Here is a 19,813-nt window from a genome sequence, read left to right as displayed (position 1 = left end):
TTGTTTAGATTTCCCATCTCGAGTTTAAATCTCCAGCGTGGCAACATTAGAGCAGTGTTTTAGTGAGTGTATTTTTCTAGCATTTTGCCACACATTAGGTTATTATTATTTGTAATCGCTAATGCTAACATTGGGGCTCTATCTCCATTTTTTTATTTTTTTTTTTTAAATATATTTTTATTATTATAACACAAGAGGAGAAATATACATAACGGGTGTCATTGAACGAAACACAGCATATCTGTAAACAGGCAAATGAAGTGAAGAAACACCATACAGTCACGGGCAGCAGTGAAATTAATAGCAATAAAAGCTGAGTCAAGTCAGGTAAATATCAATGACCGCAGGCATCCCCCCATACCATCCACCCATCGGAAATACAGGATTTACGAAGCATACAAGTGACACCCAGATATGATGGTGAAAAACAGGAGAACACGCCACAGATCTTGTGAAGAAAGGAAAAGGGAATAGAATGGTCATAGAAAATAACAAAGAAAAATTAAAAAAAACACAACCCCCCCACCCTACACCCCTGCAGATGGCTACGACCTAACCCCAATAGCAGTGTGCCTGTTGCCCCCTAAACTACACCCCAAGGAAGGGAAAAAGGTGGAGGAGGAGAATGTTACAATACGTTACGAGCTCCCAGACTCCCATCCCCCCGCCAAAAGCTGACACCCCCTATCATAAGAATAGCAAGTCATAGCAAATCAGAGACAGTCTGTAGGGGAGCCGCAAACAGAAAAAAGGGAGAAACACCCCGTCCGACCCCGGCACCACAGAATAGCAAACCCCGTCTCAGGCACATCAGATAAACAATAATCAGAATAAACAGATGCACAACCGGCCCCACACCCACATATACAACCCAGCAAAAACAAAAGGGTCATTGCCCAATCAAGTTCAGTCCAGACCCTCGCGATCCATCATGTAGAAAAGTGGCGAGTGTTAATGCGAAAATCGACCAAGTAGTGGAATCATTAATCGCCAATTAGCCTTCCGCACCCCGTTAACATACGTGAAAGGCTCGCACAGGCACCAGATGAAGCAGTTACATGATCCTCAACCCAGACCCACCCGATCCAGTGTATGAATGCGACCCACACCATTTGTTGCGATTGCAAGCAAGTCAAAGTATCGGGCTGGCTCGAGAGTCATTCTGGAGTCCGGAAACATACAACAGAGCACTGTGAAGCCCCACATCCCCAGCACATCCAAGAGCCCTCAGGAAGCCCGGTTGTCGTCGCATGGTCGATGGTACAAAGTCCGGGAGAAATAAGAAAGACGTGTCCTGGCGCCACCGCAGCTCTTCGTTAGAGGCCGTAGGGAGGACGACACTGAGTAACATGCCCGAAAACAGTCCCTCCCTCCGACCCTCCAGTCCCGCAATGGACACCGGGCGCCGCTCAATAATGCAGTGTGCCTGGCCATCTTGGGCAAACAAGCCGCCTCCTGTACAGTCCCGCACCGTGAATTCCAGGGGATAGGCGGTATCCGACTGCCAGTCCGCATCATGTATCACAGCTACCGAGGACCCATCCACAACAGTGAAGTCTGCCATGCACGGACCCATCCCCGACATAGCAACATCAAAACTGCACTCCAGGGCTTTCATCTTCTGGCTCAAGAAGAGGTGTAGTTCTACAATAGCCACCATAATATCGCCCAACCGGGTGTCTGCGTTCTCTCCCCCATTAGTGGCCCCTTGCGCGCCAGCCGTAGCTCCATTAGAGGAGACAAGCCCATGCGAAGCCTCCAGTCGGACCATGGTGCCGTCTTCGGCGGGTCTAGGCATGATCGTAGCCGGGCCCCTTCCAACCGCAATCACTTACAAGACACTCCACGCACGGCACTCAGTCCGCGAAGCAGAGAAACACCCGCAGCTGCTGTCTGCCAGTCGGTGAAGAGTCCCTGAAAGACTGGGACACAGTCGGCCGGGATCGAGTGTAGTCCTCCCATGCAGAGTATGCGCAATCTGCGTGTGGGGAATCCGTTCTGCGGGGCAGACGATGGGGGGGGCCCACTACAGTCACAGGCAGAGCATCCAATTCTGATGGCGGTGCCGCCGCTGATAGAACGCGCGGACTTCAATCCAATTCGGGAGGATCCCCAATCTCGTCCACCGGACCGGCACTTATTCGTTCCTCGCTGCCGTTGTTGTTCAACTCGGGGGCGGCCACTACAGTACCACAGGTCCCGGTTTCAAATCAGGTGTAGGCCACACACTTCTCGACGCCTTAACTCCGTCCACCGGACAGGTAGGATGTTCAGGGGTTCACCGATCTACAGCATTTCTTCTCGGCCGTGCCGGGACGTTGCAAGGGCGCAGGATTATTAACAGGATATAGTGGCAGGAGAAGGAGGTCCGCGGAGCCGAGAGCCTAAGCGGCCATTTTGGTCGCCAGTCTGGCTCCTCCTCCGGCTCTATCTCCATTGACTTAGATTCATTACTGCTATCGGTTGGAAATATAGTAGCAGGCTATTCCTTCACTTTCGGTTTGAGTAAGTGTGTTACAGATCGCCTGCATCATGACACGCTATGTTTAGAGCGCACGGTGCTACACGTTGGTTTTACTGTGTCACTGTTTTTCCGAATACAGTTGCATTTTCACTCCACCCTTTGCAATATAACACACGGGCATGGTTTGTGCCCACTTTATTTCATTTCACTCAATATACAGTGTTTACTCTTTTCACAAGTTTTTTTGTGCACTTTCACTAAACTAACACACGGTGTCTTTCTTTACTACTGTTATGAATAGACTTTTAGCTGGTACATCCGGTGTTATCTTTGACTCTTTTGTTTTGATTCAGCTATTGCCATTATAAATTACAATAACTTTAATTTAAGAATTAATTATAAAAAAAAGTAAGAACCATTTTGATTTGTAATATCAATACATCGAAATCACGTTAATACAACACATATTGCATTACAAATGCTATAGGTGTCACATTTGTGAAAGTTAAAACTATTGGCATTGTAAATGACAAAGCTATTAAATTCGCTATTTTCAAAACCAACACATAAATAAAAAATGTCATTTACAATACCAATAGCTCAAACTTTCCTAATGCGAGACCTATTGCATTGCAAATGCTTGTTTAATTTGTGGTACATTACATCGACATATTGCAGTGTCTTACTCAGTGGGAACGTTACTCTGCAGTTTAAGAGTAAAGTATTATTCCCAGTATAACGAGAGAGAGATAGCGAGAGAGAGAGCTAGAGGGAGAAATGACTAGAGAGCAATGGCTATATATTGCAAAGGTTAAGATTCAATGTGGTAATAAGAGATTAGCGTGTTAAAAAATACAAACCGTAGAAAATCAATGAAATAAAGGTTAAAATGAAATTTCCAGCTGGGTGTTGACATAAAATAAAAACCAGTGTATAAAACCACCAGTTAAAATGTACTGAGCTAACTAAAACTTATGCCCTCGCCATACACTGCTCATGACATGGCATATTACATTACTCATGACCTGTTAAATGACCTCATTGAGGACCTCAAAGATTATATTTAAATAACCTTGCTGCAATAACTAATGAACTGAACCAATTATTCTGAAAGAGGGTCATAGGCTTTGTGAAGGTGGAGTAATGCAACCAACAATCCATTTTTGTACTCCAGGCTTGTCTGTAAGCCTTCATAAGATGAAATGGAAATTGGATAGTTCAGGAGGGAAGCTTTTTTCATGTATGTAATTGTCTTTTCACCCAAGTGATGGGTGCAGAGAAGGTAAGGCCCCAGCATAGAGCTTACCGCATAACATAAAACAAAATATGATTTGCTGTAAAGGGCTGAAGGCTGAGCTAGAAGGGTGTTGGGTCATGGAGAGGTGGTACAGGGTCTGGCCACAGACTGTGCCAAAGGCAATGTGCAGCAGGGGTTCACCACGTGCTTAGGGTTGGGTGCAGTGGTGTGGACATAGGGCGAGCCCACCACTCAGCCTTTATTGTAATGTGGATATAAGGGCGGCTGAGTCACCAAGGGATTGCAGGCAAGTCCTCAGTGTGTCCAAAGTGTGAGCATAGGACAGGTGACTGCTTTTAAGTCAAACCTTTTATTGATTTAAAAAAGTTTCAAAGTATATTGTTGCTTACCCTTTTATAGTTCACATGTCAAAAGTAACAGATATCTAAAGAGAAAACACAGCATTTTCACAAGTTCTCGACTCTGTTCGCGTAGCTTCATTTGTTTCCCTAGGTATGATAGGGTTGCCCCGAAAATAAGTCCATATAAAGCTTAAATGTTCCAGGTTTTACATTCCACTTGCACACAGGTGTCCCCAAATAACTCATGGCTTATACAAAGAATACACTCGTTTTAAACCAAAAGGAAAACCAACAATACAACTATACCATGGTGATATGAGTAATTGGCCCAGATGAGTTTGGGGATAAGTCGGGACTGGGATCTCAGTGCTGAACCCGTGAGCTTCGGGGATCAGTCTCCCATGTCCCAAGGATATACAGCACCCACTCCCTCCAAAGGCTGCTCCCTGTGTGGTCAAGTTGGGAAGAAATATTTTCTTTTGGTTGTCCTTATGACAAAAAAGGGGGAGTATTTGCACTGTTACTTCAAAGTTACAAATATCAAATTACAAACTAAACTAACACACCATTCTTTGGATTTAATCCTATATATTTCATTGTTTTAGAAGACATTAGTTGTACAAATATCTCTGTTATACATACATTTAGAAGGTTGTCCTAAACAAAACTTCCTAAGACCAAAACAAAAACAAACAATGAGCTTATACGTGATTAAAGTGCATGAAAGTGAAAACAAGAAGGAAATGACATTCACTGCGATTCAACAACTATACATATATTACAAAAATTAAAAACCAGTCCAAAAAATTACTGTACATTGGTTGCAACCCTCTTATATTTTTCTATTTGAAGTTGGAACTAAGTAGCAACTGGTAGGTGTTAATACGTCGACGTTTCGACCCTGTTTTACGGTGCTTGTTTTTCGCAACCAGCTCGGGTCTTCATCAGGACTACACAACGACTGGACAACCTATGAGGAAAGGAAGTACTTTTAATATATTTGGTGTGTTCTAGTGTTAGAAGGTAAGAATGTAACCCTGAGGTTATCTCACCTGTCGCACTCAATAACCTGCGTCTCTTTCTATAAGCCGAGGGAAGGAGAAACTGTCAGCCGACAATGTTTCCTGCTTCGAAGTAATCACTCGTCCAAAACCTTTCTCTTCACCACATCTGCAAGTAAGGTTTAGACGTTACTACACTGCACCATTTACAATATTGGGAGAAGGGGGGGGAGATTTAATTGTTCACATAAACCACTATTTCTAGGTGTGGACGTAGTATTAATCTTACCTACCATCTGCTATTTATGCATCTGATTCATCCACCAGCCGGTGGGGAATCTCGGAATTAATCGTATATGTGCCACTTTTCGATCACCTACGAGGACAAGAAAGGGAAGGATCGAATCAGGCTCTTTTATAATTCCCAAATGCACAATCATGGTTACATCGCCTTACTAGTATTTAATACAGGGTGTTACTAACGCTCTACAGGATTTTAGAAGGGTTCCAGCTAGTGTCTAACATGAACTAAAGTTTCCTTCAATTGAAACATGCCATTAGAACTAATTACACTTTCATATTGAAAACAACCCGTACCCACTTATAGCGCATATGCATTAATGGTAAACGCGCTCCATGTGCATTGTTATCTTACATACGGCAAAGCTCGCTTGTTTACAAAAGGCCTGCAGTTATTTACGCACTCTGAGGACGGGGCTATCTTGTATATAGTTTCTATGGACGGGCGCTTAAAATAAAACTATACGTGTGATCAGCGAAAACACGATAGTTACTGCCCCCGAATGTGTACGCTTTAACGCCTTCAACCTGGGTTCACTTTAAGGATTATTTGAAAGTCAGCCTGCATTAATCTTATTCGGTTCCCGGGAAACGGAAAACACGAAGCCTCAGCGCAGAGGTCAATTGATATCTTGCTTGACGACAGACCACATATTACCTATGGTATGGGTCCTACTTACTATTTTTGAGGTAGAGCAACCGTCTCTCTCTCATTCGGCGTTTCAATCGGAGATACTTGAGAAATGCCCTTACGGAATCTCTTTTAAGTCAAACTACGTGTTGTACACGTCACCTAACCTGCGTGATTCTGTAATTCGTAAAGCCTGAAATGGAATAGTTCACCGTATTCCTGAGTTTGCGATCTTTTAGAATGAATGGGTTCCACTAGAAGGTGGTTTGGACGAGATTTCAGAGGGGGCTCACTGAGGCATTAACCCTTCGATCTCCCACTTTTAATAATGTTGTGTAAAGATATTTCTTATTGAAATTGAAGACCCAATTAGTACAGGAGTCTAAAACTTCGAATAATACAAATTTGTTACAAATAATACCCATTACAAGGAACCTTCTCATTTTGATTTACAGCATGAAATAAAATGTATTTGTCACAAAAATCATCTCGATAATTTCTCAATATCATAGTGACATGGTCTTTCATTTGAATAAACGTTCATAGTAACATATTGTACCATAAATTCTACACAACGATGAAGAATACATTTGAATGTCTATTATTTCAACAGTGTTCATGACATTTACAGCATATATACACCTGGAACCCAGGTTCTGAGGGTCACAGGGCTACCCCATTATAACTAATGGCCCTGTGTGGTCAAGGTCATCTACAGAGCGAATCAAGGGGGAGACCAAATCGCTAGATCTGTGCGAGGTGGAGAGCCCGCAATCTGAGCTTGCAGGCAAACACTGGCAACCCCTCAGAGGTAACTCGCCAAGGGGATTCAAACCTATTCGAAGCCCATCCGTCCATCCCCCACAATGTCAGTCATCCTCTCGATGGCCAAGGCACGCCACAATCTAGCATGCCACTGGGTATGGGAGGGGTGCCTCCAGCTTCCTTCAAGCTGCAGACATTGCCATCTTTGCTGCTTCCATACACGACCACATGATTGATCGGTCCCCCTGTGTTTGATATTTCAGCGTTGGGTCTCATTCCCAAAGCGTGTGTTCCAAGGTGTTCGGAATCGGGTATCCCAGAATAATTTTAAGTTGGGAAAGAATTTCTTTCCAAAAGGATTAGATAGAGGGACTATCCCACCATATATGGCAAAAGTTTCCAAACATCCCACAACCCAGCCAACATTTGTCTGAAGTGATGGGGAAAATTGTGCACAGTCTTTGGGGTTGTAGGTTCCAATCATACATGATTTTGTAGTGGGCCTCCCCTAAAAACAAAGAACTGTTATATTTAGTAATGTCCCTGTACAGGGAAGTCTACTGTTTGTCTTCCAAGGGGGAGGGGAGTAACACGTTCAAAATCTTCGGTGCCATGGAGTCCCACTGTTGATAAGAGGGAGTTCAGTAATGAAATGCAACCCTTTGTTGTGGTGCCTCTTTGCATAAATCTTTCAATGGAGAGAAGGTCTCTTTTCGCAGCTAAATGCACCTGGGGGTGCGGCACCCAGTTCTTTAGCTGAAGATAATGTAATTGTTCTGTGGGTGGCAGTTTATATAGGATCGCACATTCCCCAAAGGTTAGCATTTTCCCTTGCTTAAAGAGATCTGACTGCATAAGGTATCCACCCTCTCTCCATATGTCAAAGGGAGCCTCTACTAGGGCCGGTGGAAAACCCAGGTTAAAGTGGATGGGGGGGTTTAGGGGTAAGGGAAGGACTTCAAAGGGAGAGACTAGGTTACGTTATTACATACCCACAGTGTGGTTGCAGTGGTGGTACTGATGCATGCATTAGGCAGCCTATCTTGCTTCTGTTTCCAGTGGAGGTCCCAAATGGTTCTGCCTGTTATTTGCCGGACCGGTTTTTCAGGTTTCTTCATGGAACATTCAGCCATAACCTGGAGTTGGGCGGCTTTATAATAACCATTGAAATCTGGAAGGGCTAGGCCTCCCTCCAATCTTTGCCGGCTTAGTAGACGCTGAGATAAGCAGGCTCTTTGGTTTTGCCAAATGAATTTAGTAGTCCTCTGAGTTAATTCGGAAAACCGGTCTCTGTCTCCCACAATGGGAAGATCCTGGAATAAATAGGAGGCGCGGTAAAACATTCATTTTGACGGCATTTATTCTGCCATTCCAAGAGATGAATGCCGACCCCCATTTTTAAAAATCTGTTTGGAGTTGTCGTAGGAGGGGGGTGAGGGGGAGTTAGGTTTGTAGAAGTTAAGTATTTTGGGAGTTATCTGAGCATCAAGTTTAAATAATTTCTTTATGGACACCGGCGTGGGGGGACGTCCCCTCTATCTCCGTCGTCACCTCCCAGGACAGAGTCAGATTGAGGAGGAAGGATTTAGAGAGGTTTACCTTGAACCCGGCTTCCTTTTTGAAGTGTCAGTTCTGTTTGGATGGCCGGCAGAGAAGCCTTGGGTCGGTGACCGGCAAGAGGATGTCATCCGTGAAGAGAGAAGTTTTATGTTCATCTTTGCCAAATCAGATCCCACAAGTGTTTGCATTCACCCTTATTTTGCCTCCAGCGGCTCAATACATAGGGCGAAAAGCATAGAGGAGAGGGGGCAGCCCTGTCTTGTCCCACGAGAGAGCAGGAAGGACCCTGACACCTCCCCATTCACTAGCATATGGGGTCATGATAGGTGGCCTGTATCATTCCTATGACGGAGTCATTGAAGCCAAACTGAGATATAAGAAGACCCAGTCGACTCGATCAAAGGCTTTCTCCGTGTCTAAGGATAGTAATGCTGTCGGTATGTGTTTTCTCTGTGCCTTTTCTATTAAGTGTAGTGTCCTGCGAAGAATATCGTGGGTCTGTCACCCTTTGATAAAGCCCAATTTGTCGTGGTGGACCGGTGCAGGCAGTGTGTTTTCGAGAAGAATCGCCAGTATCTCGGAGTAATCTTTGGCGTCTGGGTTCAAGAGCGCTTTGGGGTGGTATGATTCACGTCGTTGGGGGTCCTTCCCTGCTTTGGGTATAATAGTAATTAAGGCCTCTCCCATGGAGGAAGACACTTGGCGCGTTGCACTTATTTCATTAAAGAGGTTTGTTAAGTGGGAGGTTAATTTGGCCGCAAATGTACGATAAAATAAAGCCGTCAGCCCATCCGGTCCCGGGGCTTTCTGCAATGTAAGGGTGTCTATCACTTTTTGGACCTACACAGTGGAGAATGGTTTGCTGAGTTTATCATTGGTGGCAGCAAACACCTGAGGGAGCTCTAAGAGATCAAAGTACTTGCTTTGGTCATCTCCTAGTAGGTTATCCGTGGAGTTTAGTGTGATATAGAAGTCTCTGAAGGCACTGCCCTTCCCACTATCGCTGGTGTAACACCTGAATCCTCATTTCTTTTATGTACTCCTTCTCCTGCTTTGCTCTAAGTTGGCGTTCCAGGAGATGGCATATTCTGTTACTCCCTCGTACCCTCAGGCCTGGAGACCAAGTGTTTTTTTTCCAGCTTAGTTGGTGTAGATGGCCCATAGTTTCCCCCTTAAGGCTGAGATTTTACGGAGGGAAGGCGTACATGGGAAGTCTTTTTGTGCTCTTTCCTCCTCACATCGGTCCCTCTCTAAAGTCGGTCTCTCTGCCTTTTTGTTGTTTCTTTAGTGTAGTTACTAGCGCTATACATTTTCCCCTTATAACTGCCTTAAAGGCATCCCAGTTATTGGCATGGGAGGTATCTATGGGGTATACAACCTTTACAACGCAACTTTTACAACGACCTACCATTACCACGCATTTTTTACAACGCAGGATCCATTACAACGCATACCATTACAACGCATGTATTTACAACGCAGGTACCTTTACAACGCATACCATTACAACGTAAGTATTGGTAAGTATATCATTTTATTAAAAATATTATAAGTTTGGGTTTTTGGGTAAAGGGGTATTTTTAGGGTTCAGGGTCAGTTTTCAGTTTTTGGGTAAAGGGGTATTTTTAGAGTTTAGGGTCAGTTTTCAGTTTTTGGGTAAAGGGGTATTTTTAGGGTTCAGGGTCAGTTTTCAGTTTTTGGGTAAAGGGGTATTTTTAGGGTTCAGGGTCAGTTTTCAGTTTTTGGGTAAAGGGATATTTTTAGAGTTTAGGGTCAGTTTTCAGTTTTTGGGTAAAGGGGTATTTTTAGGGTTCAGGGTCAGTTTTCAGTTTTTGGGTAAAGGGGTATTTTTAGGGTTCAGGGTTAGTTTTGGGTTTTTGGGGTACAGGGGTATTTTTAGGGTTCAGGGTCAGTTTTGGGTTTTTGGGTAAAGGGGTATTTTTAGGGTTCAGGGTCAGTTTTGGGTTTTTGGGTAAAGGGGTATTTTTAGGGTTTAGGGTCAGTTTTGGGTTTTTGGGTAAAGGGGTATTTTTAGGGTTCAGGGTCAGTTTTGGGTTTTTGGGTAAAGGGTACAGGGTAAAAAGTAAATATAATTAAATTTAAATTACATTAAATTAAATTGATTAAATTAAATTACATTAATTAAATTAAATTAAATTACATTATATTAATTTTAATTAAATTACATTAAAAGAAAATATTATATACTTGCCAATACTTACGTTGTAATGGTATGCGTTGTAAAGGTACATGCGTTGTAAATACATGCGTTGTAATGGTATGCGTTGTAATGGATCCTGCGTTGTAAAAAATGCGTGGTAATGGTAGGCGTGGTAAAAGTATGCGTTGTAACGTCCTACATCCCTATGGGATCATTCATAGTAAAGAAATCTTTGATCGGACCCCGTAATTCGTCCCGAAGGATCCTGTCCCTGGTAAGGTAGTTGGGGAAGTACCATTTTGCGTATTACATGTGTGGGGCCAGCTAATTGAGCGATATTTCCAGGGGGGGGCGTGATTAGACAGGCAGATCTCGTAAAAACGGGTGCCCAAGAGAGCATGAGAAAGCATCTGGCTAATGAAGATGTGGTCAATTCTGAAGAATGTTTTATGAGTGAGTGAAAAATTAGTACTATTGGGATGAGGGGTTCGGAGTCCACCACGTGTCTATCGGGCCCATGCTTTTCAGGGAAGCCTTTAATGCTTTGCTGAAGACCCCTCCTGCTGATGTGAGTCGTGTCTACTGATGAATCCCAAATAAGATTAAAATCTCCCAGTAGGATTGTCTCATTCGGCAAAGCCCTCTAGTGTAGTTAGGCACGTGAGCAGGAATTACAGTTGCCCTGTGTTGTGCGCGTACACTGTACCTACTGTGCATGGTCGTCCCCTAAAGTCGCCCTTAACCATCACGAATCTCCCCCACTCTATCAGTCTTCGTGTCATGGGGATTAAAGTGAACCGAATTGTGGAAAGAATGGCAACTCCATTCTGTTTTGTGGCAGCGGAAGAGCAAAAGATTAGGGGGTATGATTTGTGTTTCAGGTGAAGATCATTGCCTTTTTTCGAGTGAGTCTCTTGCAGCGCAACTATCCCTATATGGTGGTCTCCCAAAAATTTCCACAAGCGTTGCCTCTTAGTAGGGGAGTTGAGTCCACTCACATTCTAGGACATGTAGTTAACCGTCATTATTCATGTAATATCGCCTGTCTCTGCGCTGGATTGGTAAACCCATTTCTGGCTTGGCAAACCCCCTCCCCATTCCCCCCCCCTCTCCTCCCTTGGACCATGACATAAGGTAGAGATATGAAAAGCCACAGATGACCAAAGGGCAGATGTATGTGATGGCTGAGGGGCCACCCATCCTTGAGTGGACACCAGTATGACTTGCATATAGTAGTCCAACTCAGAGCAGACAACCAGGTGATGGTACTGGACGGACGATGAAGACTTGGACAAGGTTTTGAAGCAACATGAGAAATTATTTGAGAACAGTTTGGGAGTTGCTAAGCAGTACATGCATGAAATAAAGGTCAAGAAAAATGCAGTGCTAATGAAGCGCATGGCAAGTTAGGTGCCTGTCGCAGTAAGGTATAAAGTGATGGAACTACTGGAGAAGATGATCAAGGAGGAAGTGATAGAGGCCATGTAGGCCACAGAATGGCTTTCATAAGTGGTCATGACGAAGAATTTAGATGATTCTTTGAGGTTATACATGGACTTATGCAGTCTTAATCAAAATTTTGTGATGGACTAGTTTCCACTTCGAACATCAAAGAATTCCTCTTGACCTTGGGGTTGGAAATACTTTTCAAATTCAGACATGACAAGTGCGTATAACCAGGTGCAACCTCATCCAGATTGGAGACTGTTTTCTGCATTCCTAACGTCAGAAGGCACTTTTCAGTTTAGTCGAAGCAATAAGGCAGTCTATTAATTTCGAAGTTGTTGTTTGGAGTCTTAAAAGTTGTTTTTTCAAGACAACATTTTGGTGTTTGGGAAAAGCATTGATCTACATAACAGGTTTTTTTGGTGAGGTGTTTACTCAGGTTGGGAAGACTGGGTTAGCATTATGAAGGGAAAAGTGTAAGTCTTTATTGCAAGAGGTGAAGTATGTGGGATATTTGATAACCAGAGAAGGAATGAAATCCAAAATTGATTTGGTAAGTGCTGGAGTCCTGGTACCGTCATAGACAGGCTTGAAAACTATTATCACGGTGGATGCCAGACCAGTAGTATTGATGTTGTCGCAGGTGCATGGGTGAGTGGAGAAGACTGTGGCATTTGCCTCACACTCTGTCAGAGGCTGAGAGGATCTATTTTGTCATAGAGCGGGAGACATTGGCCTTGACTTGTGCTACATCATACTTTTGCACCTTTATCTGGGGCAGCAAATTAGCCTAGAGGACGGATCACAATTATTAACTCAAGGTGCTAGGACCAAGGGAGACAAAGCTGTTGCTTAGACCGGTTATCCAAGTTGGTGGTGAGGTTGCAGGACTGTGATTGTAGAGTGGAATACGTCCTAGGATGGAAGAAAAAGTGGTGGTTTGTGTAAAAACCACCTTCTGCAGCTTTATTGGGTATCTTCGACCGAGGAGGTGATGGCTACGGTGATTGCCGATGAAGGGTTTTGGAGAGTTGTCTCCAAGCCAGAGTGGATGGGCGGGGGCTATGGAGCGTGATAGCACACCGAAGGCAGTAGTTGAGTTGGCCGAGGAGGTGTGAGGTGGAAAGCATTCTGCTTAAGGCGGTCAGGCCTTTCCACAAGGTCGTAGAGGAGTCCTCTTTTCAAGGTGAGGGCATTGTTACGAGTTGTAGTAAGTTTGTGCCCCCTAGTTCGGTGTGACCAAATGAGTTATATTTAGCGCATGAGGGTTATCTGGGTCAGACATTCATGGGTGCTTATGGGCGCCTATGTGAAAATGTGGGTGCAGGAATGTAGTGTGTGTAAAGAATCAGAAGTGTTAGAGTGGGCTAAAGGGCCTCGGCTCAGGAGCGGCATGTGGCTGAAGTGAGGGAGGTCTGGGAGAAGATCTGTTTGGATTTCATTGGTCTGTTTTCTTACCTGATCAGGAAGAGTTTACCACAGTCCTAGTGGATGCCGGGTCCCGATAGTTTGAGATCGTTTTTATGTGGTCAATCAGCACTAGATCCACAATAGCTGTCTTAGGTGAAGTCTTGAGAAGTAAAGGTATCCCTTCTGTCTTACTTACAATGGCACCCAACTCACCTCCTTGGAAATGACATTACTTCTGGGTGTTAAGTACTTGTGTACTTCCTTGCACAATCCCCAAACTAACATTTTGGTTGAAAGGGTCAATAGTTCTTAAAGGGGGAACTATGGAAATGATGTATAGTGAAGGATTGCAAATTCAGGGTGCCATTAAAGATATGTTGTGAGCTCACCGTACCATGGTAAATGCTTGCACAGGTAAAACTCCGCCTAAAATGATGTGGGGGAGACTGCCTGATACAAAGTTGGTTCCCTTTTGGCTGTGGATAGTTAGCAACAAGGTGGCTGTGGGAGCATCACAACTCGACCCTTGTAGGCTCATTAATGACGGAGATTGGGTGAAAGTTAAACCTTGGAGTTGGTAGAAGCTTGTCTCAATTTCGGGGCCAGTTTAAGATGTTAGAGGTGGGTAGTAATTGGGTCAGGTTGGAGAATGGTCAAATGTGGAACTTGAGAAGGGTTGCTTTGTATCAGAAGGGGTAGTGCCTTGAACTTATCCCCTGGAATAAAACACACATGCTTTCCATGGATACTTATGGATGATTGTGAGTTTCAGAGAGGGTAGGATAATGGTGAACTGGTACGAGCGGTTGCAGGCGTTGATGACATAGGCCTGTCTGTTTAAAGGACAGTAAGGTCACGGAAACCACCTGGTTAATCGGGGGGTATTATCATTGTGGGCGATCCTTACCAGTAGAAGTGTTGTGGTAGCTAGGGATTTTTGTCTTGAGGATGTCATTTTATGTCTTGTCTGTGTATTGTCAGGTTTATTTGTTTGTAGTCTCTGGTGCTTCATATTGTGTTAATGTTGGGGTAGTGTTGGGGCTTGCTGTTGAGAAAAGTGAGATGTTATGTGTTCTAGTGTTTTTCTGTGAAGGGAAGGAGATGCTTTTATAGTGTGTAGCTCATAAAACCTTTTGAGCTCTGCGCAGCTGAGCGCTGGGCTGATTGTTTGCCATGTGAAGTCTTCAGGTCGCCATGGGGGTCTGGGTGGCTTGAATTGTGCTAAGACAGCTGTTAGCTATGCCTAGGGATTTTCTCCTGATAGAATCATAGATCTTGGTCAATAATCCTACATTAGCCAGTGAACTTACTACAATCCTCTAATTATCTTGTATTGGGGAAACCGGCCTTGAAGGAGGTTAAACTGGTCATGTGGGGTTTGAAAGTCAATTTGTTAATCCCCATGAAATACATACCCCAGGAAATAGAGACCAACCTCCTCCCAAAACATATGTAGCTTGGTTCATACCCGCATTAACATCTCAAATACTTAAGCCTCCTTTTCTGAAAATACTTTAAATTCAGCAGCTCCTATTCAACAAAATGGCATTCAGAAATTCCTTAGTTTTTGTCTTGAATGCAAAAAGTAGGTGTTCAAGTTGTTCATCATAACCATGTGGTGATAGTGCAGTCGATTACTGGGCCAGACTGCTGCTGGTGTTGCAATTCTGTTCCTCTCTGTGTCCCAGAATATTTCCCAGAAATGGATGAGGGAAATATTTGAGAACTCCTAGAAAATATGTCCATTTTAGCTTTCTGGACCACGCACCATAATTGCCATTACAATGTGGATTTCTCTTAGTTTGATTTCGGAGTTATGGAACAGTATTGATTGGTGAAATGTACGAGTGAATGGGTGGGGAAGAAGCTGTGTAGTCTGGGTGCCAGTGGTTTGTACCAAAGTAGGAACACATACTTGCAATTTACCCAGCAAGGATCGGTCTCTGGGGAACCACTTTGATCAGATGCCCTTACATAGGACCCATGGCAAGGGAATAGCAGTGCTCCACAAGTCTGCTCACACATGGTCGTCAAAGCCATCAAATATCTACTCCAGCCACAATTTGCATCACAAGGATTCCCCATGAGAGGGAATGTTTACAATCTTATTCATCCAACATAAGTGATGGAAGGAAACCAAGGCTTACAAAAAGATTCCATGTGGGGGGCAACTGGAACACGAGAGACACTCCCCGTCCTGGGTTTAAGCTCACAGGAGGACATGGGTGACACATTTATGGTTAATGTTGCGAACGTTTCAAGTGGTTTCTGATAAAATAGTTATAAATTGGATCAGGTATATTAAACAATACTGTTCTATTATTAGACCTGACAGCTGTGAGACGCTCCTATTATTAGAATGATCAATATGACTACATAACCATGAATTAGCTAATACCAGTTATGGGATGGGCCTGCTGAATTTGGATCAGCACACCTTTCTTGCTAATGGGCTGAAGATCCAATTTAAATTCAGCTTACCAGAAAGAAGTTGTAAGCAAACAGTCATGTACAGCAGGGACAAAGGGGCCATTCCAGTTCGACCAGTGCCAGAACTGAACCCAGAGGGCAGGTCTGACAGGGCAAGGGATTGTCAATTCCTAATCCAGGACAAAGTTTGAAGATGGAAGCTCCTAGGTGTTGTCCCTCCGACTTCATGGGGTCATATATAAACTCAACTGAGATTAGAATTGTGGGAGGGTAACCCTAGCAAACCAAGCGCCGAAGGCCATTAAGACATCTACTAAAATATGATCCTCTGGTGGAACGTAGCAGGTTGAAGCCCAAATTGAATGGTGTGGAATGGAGGACATTTTTTAGACTGTCTTAATTTCTTTTCCAGGAAACATGGGATACCATTGCAATTTATAGAGCATGTTTTATGAACTAAAGATTAGAAGCTGTCCCCTCCATCGGGATGCCCATCTGGTGGTCTCATCTGGATCAAAACATCCATAAATTGCACCATCAAACAGCTTGATTAGGTCAAATTATTTACTAGCTCGACGACTTGTTCCAAATGAGGGGATTCACTCAATTCTGTTGGTTAATATTTATAACAAAGTTTTATTACATACTCAAGATTCGCCTATTTTACTTATACTACATGACTATATAGAACAATGCAACAATATTAGCACTTACTTCTGGCAGGTGATCTAAATACTTTACTTGAGCCCATAGAAGGCTTGGTAAACCTAACTGAGGAAGAGGAGGACAGGGGTATTCCTAGTCTGTGTTCTACTCGCTATGTCAAACACTCATTTTGCTTTGCAGTTTGCATCTATGGCCAAGTTTAATCTACGTTTTTGCAATGGCTGCACTCCTGACTAAGGCGCTGGGTTTACATTTAAAAGGGCACTTATTAGGTGAAAAATTGACTGTTGTTCTAGACATCTCCCCGTGGCTGCTGCTTCTAGATATGGCAGCCATAGATTGATTAGACAGATCACAAAGCCCTAGTTCTCAATCTGGTGCAATCACCTACCGTCTCTTGTGGCCCAAGTTTATAAGAAACTGAGGTATCTGTTGTCTTAAATATTAATCGAAGGTAAAAATTGGCAAGATCATTTCCTTTTTTCAAGTGAGTCTCTTGCAGCACAACTATCCCTATATGCTGAAACAAGGCAATGAAAATATCCTATCGCAGATCTATACTCATGCAGTACAGACACTACTAGATAATAAACACGAACAGGGTGATGAAGCATTTGTAGATGGTTCTGTTCATTTAACAGAAAGGATATAAAAAAATCTATAAAGTGGGGAAAGGTAAGGCCATGAAGTCAAGAGGGAGGGGCCCTATGACATTACTGGAACTATAGGATAGCAAGGGAAATACTAAAGGCTGATATTAAAAGTGGCTACAGGGGAGTCCTAGTCGAGGAAAGGACAAAATACAAATCTGCCGAGTCGGAAGCAGTAACATCTGTAGAGAAAAAGTGGAGAGATTTGGTCGAGGCAGTATGCTCCAAGGGTGGCAAGAAATTCTGAAACTTGATCTCCAAAGGGACAAAGTTACAGGTTAAGGAAGTATTTATGTTCAGTCTGACACATGGGTCAGACTTTTACTAACCTTTACTCTTACCACGGAATTCCCCTCCTAACCCCAATCCGACTAGATTTTGGCCTAAAGAATATAGTACATTTTGCAGAATTGATGCCACTAGCCTACTGGCCGGGAATTTGGACCACTAGGGGCAATCATTTAATAAAGTAAGAACTCTAGATCCAGAGAGTATTCCCTGGTTCAAACTTATATTAAACTTGGTTAGTCAAACTAGGGATGAGTGAATATTGGACCAACCCTCAGTCAATAAACATACCCTGGAAAGTGTAAAAAAGAGGTACTGGACTTCTATTGAGGAGCAATGATTATGTAGTAAGAACGTTGGGGCATTAACTGTGATGCTCTTAGATTTCAAAGACCGCCTACAGTTTGAAACCATCTTGAACCAAATTGAACCTCCCCAGTCGCATCCTTACACTTTGAGTTCAGGTTTGGTATTTTGCCCGTTAATGGCTTTCGTAGCAGATGGAATGGGAGTCAACTTGCCCCTCTTGCTCTGCCAGTGTCCAGACTGAAGAGTGCTTTTAATTATTTTGCCCGGCTTACAAAGCTTTTAGGAAATTGCGGATTATTCCCATATGCCGTATAATATCCATGGGACATGTGAATGGGACATGTGAATGCTGCATTCAGGATTTTGAAGTGATGGTACTGAGTTGCTAGTCTTCGCACTTTCCATGTACATTCTGTATGCATGACACAGGAGATTTTATGCATTGAAATATGGTTCAGGTTCAAGATAATGATTGTATTATGTATGCGAATAACCTTTCCTAAATATTATTGGCAAGACTGCATGACCCAACACTAACCTGGACCACCTGCCTATATATAAGGACTAGCAGCCCGTCCTGACGTTGTCCAGGTACGAAAAAGAATGTCTTAAATGGTTAGAATAGGCAAGGCAAAGTTTTTTTTTTTTTTTTTTTAATTCATGGCATAGTACATTTGTTTCAAGCGACTTGCCTGTGCGGCTGCTCAGAATCCCTCTTTCTGTTGCGTGGAAGGTGAACGTGTGCTCTGCGGTTTGGTGTCCTTTCCGCAGAATGCGAACGTGTGTGTCCGCTCCTGCCGACGCCCCTGATCAGTCCTGGCATGCACACTGAGGGCGTGTGCCTTAGTAGGTTCACGCACTCCCCAAAGACTTGCTTGGTGCACTTAGACGCCCCACAGCGTCACTGCCAAATGCCACAACTCCAAGGACGCTATTCCCCCTCTGCGCAATGCTTCCGGCGACTTTGTGAAAGCAGCGCCCCTTTCTTTATGCCTGCCCCCTGTGACCACGCCGAGGCTCACAAATGAGTGAAGCTTTGTTTTTGTTTCCGCCGCAAATACTGTGAGTGTTATCATTAATGGAGCGTGAATGGGCTTGCACAGTGAAATCAGCGGCCATTTCTATATACCCACCCCGGCCCCTCTGACAACGGTGACGCTCACAAAGGCGTGAATGTTGTGCCGAGTGAATAGTGCGCTTTTGAAAGCCACGCCCCTTTTTTTGATGCCAGCCCCCTCTGCCAACGCCGAGGCTCACAATTGAGTAAAGCTTTGTTTTAGTTAGCGCGGCAAGTACTGTGAGTGTTATCAGTATCAGTAATGGAGCGTGAATGTGCGCGCATATTTTATCGTTTTTTGTTTTGGGCCAGGCCCCTCTGACAACTGTGACGCCCACAAAGTGTAGTTTGAGACGCCTAATGCTACTTTGACACGCCCACGCTACTTTGACACGCCCATCGCTGACAGCAGAACGCCCACAAGGGACTAATTTACCCCTAAGGTTGTTTGACCTTTGTAATGTATATGGTGGCCAGATGTATAGCCTATGTCCATCTGCTGCAACTCCCCTTTACAATGCTGTATTGGGTGTTGTGATTGGTGCTGTACTTCTTAAGATTACCCACCTCAAAGGTTTCAGCTCTCTCTTTATAATAGTAGTATAGATTGCAAAAACGGCCTAGAGAAAGGGGCCCAATATTATACACCAATAAATGAGGCAGACAGTTGCATCTTTTCAAACCATTCAACCATCAAGTTAGTTAGCAAAATTATTTTTCTTTTATTTTCATTGTGTCAAGCAGAGTTATCAAATTTCAGCAATACATAAAAAATACATAATTCTCGTCAGTAATGTTATGAAATGTCCCACACCTCACCTTCTTCTTCATCATCATCATCATCAGTCATACTTGCATTCACTCAAGGTGGCATACACCTTCATTTTACAACGCAGACAAATTCCTAGAACCTCACACGTCGATCAAAATGGTAGAACTGCCAACTGTTAAGGTGGAAAGTTCCCGTCTATCATCCCAGTGGTAAGTTGGAATGAAGTCCAACAGCACGGGAAAAGTTAAACGCCAACGCGTGTTTCGGTGTATTGCCCAGGACAGGGCGATGCCTTCATCAGGGC

At 43.7% G+C, this 19,813-nt stretch overlaps 1 protein-coding gene across 4 annotated transcripts in view; it reads left to right on the top strand.

The window, feature by feature from the left end:
• Positions 1-19,813, top strand: part of LOC144826600 (uncharacterized) — a 497,905-nt gene that overhangs the window by 92,728 nt on the left and 385,364 nt on the right. The gene's annotated exons all lie outside the window — the stretch shown is intronic.

This window comes from Lissotriton helveticus, chromosome 3_2 (genome assembly GCF_964261635.1).
Source record: "Lissotriton helveticus chromosome 3_2, aLisHel1.1, whole genome shotgun sequence".
In the NCBI taxonomy this organism is placed as follows: Eukaryota; Metazoa; Chordata; class Amphibia; order Caudata; family Salamandridae; genus Lissotriton; species Lissotriton helveticus.
This window is presented reverse-complemented; position numbering and strand designations above follow the sequence as displayed.